Here is a 6,000-nt window from a genome sequence, read left to right as displayed (position 1 = left end):
AGAAGGCTATTCCTAAATCAAAAGAGAAAGATGAGTTGACATCTTCTATTGGCGACTGGTATCCCTTGGGCGAACCCTAAGGTCAGCCAGTTGGCGTGCAACCTCCTGAAGATGTCGTTCTTGAGTCCTCTGACGCGCCCGGAGTTCCATGACTTCAGCTCGGGATGCAGCTAGCTGTTGCTGCAGAACCTCATTGGCCCTCCTAGTCCTATTCATAGTTTCTTCGAGTTGACGGATACGGACAGTGTTGAGGTTAGAGTTGGCGTCAATTTCCACAACTCTGTCGATGGTCGCATAACCTTGCTCGACGTTCCTAGCAATCCTTCGGACCATGATGGGCAGGACTCGGTCAGCTGATCCCCCCTCGCTTATGTTGTAGAAGCTTCGGTCTCCGTTGAAAGGTAAGGGCTGACCCTGCTCATCACTCCATCGATTCAAGGTTGTTGTCCACATAGGAGTGGGACCTTGAAACTCAGGATGGGGGTTGGGGTTTGGAGCTACTGGGGGTAGGTTGTTGACTTCTGGTTCGGAGTTGGAGCTATCCGAAAAGTCTTCGGCACGGTGATCATCCAAAGGGATCGGGTGATCATCTTCTGGCTCTTCCTCGAGCCATCCTCCAATGCCTTGGTTCGGATAGTACGGATCGCCAGGGAGATGGAAACCAGCCATGTTATCTACGCGAGAAGAGGGGAGAATAGTTAATAGACGTGCTAATCTAGGATACTTATAAGATGATCGTTATTAGTCGACCCAATGCTTGCATAGTGCATACCAATTACATGTAACCGAAGCAGGATAGACCTTCGAATAAGTGACCCTAACTCTAAGTCCACAATCAAACAAGAACAGGAAATGAAGCAAAGGTCATAGATTCTAAGTCTATAGCGCCTTAGTCACAGGTAACCGTGGTGTATCCACTTAGCAACTATTGCCCTACTAGTAACGACCCTTTTAGTTCTCACATATGTAGTTAATAGAATGCAAAATACTCCTATAGTATTCTTATTTAGATGTTCTTGTAGTAGTATTGGTATGTTTTTAGACTTGCTGCAACACCACAACCATTCTTAGGCACATGCTAGTCACTCCTAGGAAAATGTAGTTGATCAGGCTACATCCACCCAGATTTGACCATATGTCTCTAAGCCCAATTGTGCTGTTCAACAATCTTAATAGTTTTGTTCTGTTCTAGTATGATACTGACCCTTTGTATGAATGGATTGTACAGATATATACTTAGTTAAATATTTTATTATTTAAAAGTATATATTCTTGTTCAGAGTGTTTTAATCCCGATGTGTTTATAGTTCGTATATCTTTTATGGGTTGATATACTCGATTCACTATAAACAATGCTCTGATACCAATCTGTCACACCCCAAAACCGAGAACGGCGGAATACGTTCTGGGGTGGAGGATGTCATGTACAGTATCATAACAATGCATAATAGTAAAGACAAGCAACAACATCCATTGCATTAAGATAATAATTGTAATACAAACGTGTTCTGTACAGTTTGTTAGACACCAAAAATATAATCAAAATAAAGAGGAGTCTTGTATGCGCTCCATCTTCTCAAAAGCTGCATCTGTACCTGTCTACTGATGACCTGAGAATACAAGTTATTTTGAAAGAGTTTATCAGCATAAAGCTGGTGAGTTCATAAGTATTTAGTGTCATTGCTTGTATAAAAATGTTCTCGACAATATAGTATAAAAGAGAATTTCGATGTTTGAAAATAGTATAAATCCTAGAAAACCCTATGTTTTCCAGTAAAAAGTAGTCTTCTACCAAGACCCGATGGTTTGTTTGTTCCTTTGAAAATGTACAAGTTTTCCCAGTAACTATTAGTATGAAAATATAGTTTTAGACTTTATTCATGTACAGTGATGGGAAAAATAATGTTTTACCCCAACAGCATCGCTGTCGGCTACATGTAATGAAGTGCAGGCTCCAGGTAGTATTAAATGTACAACACACCTCAGGGAGTCTGTTTTGCCTTTAATTCTTAAGGTGTTAATTAAAGGTTTGAATGTAAACTCGTACGTAACCATGCTGACTGACGATCGAATCCTGTTGACCCTCCGAGTCATATGTAGTAATGTGACATTTTGTCACCCCTGGGCCTAGACGGCTCGGACTGTAGCTAGCAGTCGGGATGTGGGAGTGTCTGTCCCGTATAGATCTATACACATAATGTCCGCTCTCCCTCCAGGAGACTCTGGTTACGCGGTGATAGCACAAAGACGTGTCGTATCGAGAAATAGTATGTCACATTCTATTTTAGTAAGTTCTCTTGTGTAATGTATAATGTACTTTCTAGTGTAATGTATAGAGTGTTCTCTTGCATAATGTATAGTATTCTCTTTGTATATAGTATTCTCTTTGTATATAGTATTTAGCATGTATTAACTCATAACCGCACTGACTCTGGTAGTTGTCATGGCAATAGTAGTATTGAGTAGTAATCCTTAACTATACCTATTATAGTTAAATAGTAATGTTGGTTGCATGCCTTTGATACCCAAAGGCATTGGACTGATATGAAAACTTTTATATCTGTCACAAATATATAAGTTATATAACTAAGAATTCAACGAGAGTCGGACTAATAACAAAATACCCTAAGCCCACAATCAAACAAGAACAGGAAATAAGGTGAGCTATTAGTCCTAAGTCCTTCAAGTCTTACTTATATACATATATTAGTGTATATATTGTTTGAGAATAAAAAGAGTTTACAAGAGTTTGAAAATAGTTTTATAACAATTTAACATAAAAATGAATTTGATAATCATTTGAAGCAGTTTGGTTGACAAAGCAGTCGAAAATATTGAAAATCCTTTTTGGTTGCAAGTTATAACTTATTTGATTCAACTTGTATTCCCCCCCATAAAAGCATTTAAAAACATTTAAAAGGTTAATTAAGGGGTATGAACTCACCTGCAGTGAGTGAAGTGGATGGAAGTGCCGGGTAGGATGCTAGGTGTCAAGTGAGGACTTGAACACACACACATATCCTATGCAACACATAGGGATGTATAAATGAATCTAATTAGTTATTTATTCACTAATTAAGTTAGTAAAGGCACTCTAATGCATGAAAACACTTTGTTTCAAGTGCTAGAAGTGCCAAAGGTTGCATCTAGGGAGTGTAGGGCCTCACTATGGAGTTTACACTTCAAATGGTCACCCTAATGTGTGTTTACGGTTTCTGGACCATTGTCCCCATGAGTTTACGGCCGTAAACTCATGGTAATGGTGCCATTGGGTGTTCAAAGGTCTTAAACTACTCAAGGAATTATGCTAGACTCGAATCCATGGTTTAGGAAGTGATTGGGGCTAGAAATGGACACTTTTTGGAGTTTACGGTCTTTGGACCACTCCCTTGGGAGTTTACGGCCGTAAACTCATGTTGGTCCATTTCTCTTGTGTTTTGGTGGTTCTAGGCTATGCATGCAAGGTTCTAGTCACTTATACAAGCATAGGAAGGTGTTTAAGGCACTTAAACACTCTTAGAAGGTGTTTACGGTTTTGGGAGACCTTCCCAAACCGTAAACTCATGTTTGTCTCATCCTTACACGTTTTTGGGGTTCCTAGTTCATGCATGTAAGTCCTTAGTGTTGGATTAATGTCTAAGTCCATAACTATAATTGGTAAGACTTGACCCGACCCGACATGGTCCATTTGGGTTGCATGGCATCATGCATTTGGATAGACTATAATGAGAGAAATAACACTTAAGGTTGGTTAATATATTACAATTTCTAATATATTAATAAGGTTATTTAATTAGTATTGATCAAGAATTAATTTGGAATTAATTAAGTGATCAAAAGGAGACTAATTAAATATATGGGTTGATTGTGTAAATCATTCATTCTTATATATGTGGGCTTGTGATCCAAGATTCCTTATGTTGGACTAAGTCCATGGGGTGACCCATGGATACTCCATGGAGGTTAAAATCCATGGAGCATAAGGAATGGGTAAAGTTATGAGTCACATGGTGTAACCCTAATAGCCACCATATAAAAGAATCCCATGGCTCAAGAAATCGTGCACTAATGTGTGAGTGTGAGGGCTAGACGATTTCAAGGAGTGTTCAAGTTTCTCTCAAGTTATTCCAAGTGTATTTGGTGTTGTGTGAACCATTTGAGGTGTCACACTTGGGGCACTAGGCACTCAAGCTTCGTGAAGACATTCTACATCAAAGAGGTATGTATTCTATCTTGTTATATTTATTATTTTGTATGCTAGATTAGGATAATACCTTGGATGTTCATAATTGTATGTATAATAGAGAAAACATAGATCCAAGGTATTTAGGGTTGCATGTACACTTAGGAGTGTTAGAATGCTCATAACCCAACAGTGGTATCAGAGCCTAGGCTTGTTTTCTTGTTATACTTGCAAAAGTAGCTGAAAAATCGAGTTGGATGCATATATTCGATTGTTTTGGCTGGAATTGGACTAGGAACATTACCCTAAGATGTTTTTGGACTTATAAACTTGTTTTGGATGTGGTAATGTTCAGGCTAATCCAATTTCTAAGATAATTGTCATAATTTTAAGATTTGTATTAGTTTGTATGTTCATGCTAATTTCTTGAAGATTGATGATTTGAATTATCTTGTTCTTATGAGGTTCTTAGATTAATAGAAAAGTTGTGTGAAATAGTTGTTTTCAATCCATTTAATCTAAGAGTTGATTCCAAAGTGTGTTTTTGTAACTTTTCCTCAAGTTATATGAAAAGTCACATTTAAGAATCATAAAACTCATAAAAGTTGGCAAAGGTTACAAAATGAAGAGTCTAGTTCTAATTAAATGGTTTTATGACTCCATAACTTGTCCTCAAGTTATGGAGGTTCAAGAGTCTCTTCATTAAATTAAAAAAAAAGTGTAACCTTAATTAGTTCCATAAGTTACAATAAAAAAAAGTTATTTTTTTTATTAATTAGTTTAAAGTCTTCCATAACTTGTCTTCAAGTTATGGAACGTGAAGAGTTTATTTATTTATTTATTTATTTTATTTATTTTTTTTTTTTTAATTAAAACTACTTTAAACTCATAAGTTATGGAATTAATTAGTTTTGAATAGTTTCAAAACTTGCCCTCAAGTTTTGGAATTTGAAAAGTTTTCACTTATGAATACTTTAATTCCAAGTTAGCCCTTAGAATTTTAAAAGTTAAAATTCAACCATTATACTTTATAATATTATAAGTTAATAATATTTATATGTATGTATAAGAGTAAAGTCAGTGTTACCGTTAGTAGGCCTCATTCACGAAGCCGGTCTATAAGGGGGGTATAAGGTTACTGCCTATAAAATGGCAGTTTAATGGGTGTCCACTCTCACCCACCGCTTCCTTGACTGGTGGAGGGTCGTTAGCCGAACGGGTAGGACAAGGACTATAATTCTCCTTTCATTAAAAGTATTAATGATAAATACTAAGTAACTAAACTCTTATTAATACCCAATCTTAGTTACTTAGGAAAATGTGAATTTGGTGCTAACCCATGAAATTACACTTTGCACTTTGCTTAAGTCGTTAGTGGGGCGTGTGTGGTTAACCGGCACACTAACCTGGACTTAACAAGGTAGGCAAAGGGTAACTTAATATTTATCATAGTATCGGTGGAGCGTGTGTGGTTAACCGGCACACTGATTAAGGGGTAAATATTAAGGGTACCAAGTATATTTGCATGGTTATTCACACCTTGTTTTGTGATCATCGGCATCCCAGTCACAAAACCTGAAGGGCACACTCGAGATTGAAACATGCCTTTGAACAGTTCAATGAATCTCAAAGATCTAGGACTTTCAAATCCAATTAAAACCTAATAAATTATTTCATTTTTCATGGTGGAAATTGGTGAATTGTCATTTACCTACCTTCAAATATTTTATAGTTTGGATTATGGCATCTCTCTTCTAAGTTATAAAATCGTTTGTTGGGTCCTAGCCTTAATATTTCATATTGGGTGTCATATTAAG

The sequence above is a fragment of the Lactuca virosa genome, chromosome 1 (assembly GCF_052849685.1).
Source record: "Lactuca virosa cultivar CGN04683 chromosome 1, Lactuca_virosa_CGN04683_v6, whole genome shotgun sequence".
Taxonomy (NCBI): Eukaryota; Viridiplantae; Streptophyta; class Magnoliopsida; order Asterales; family Asteraceae; genus Lactuca; species Lactuca virosa.
This window is presented reverse-complemented; position numbering follows the sequence as displayed.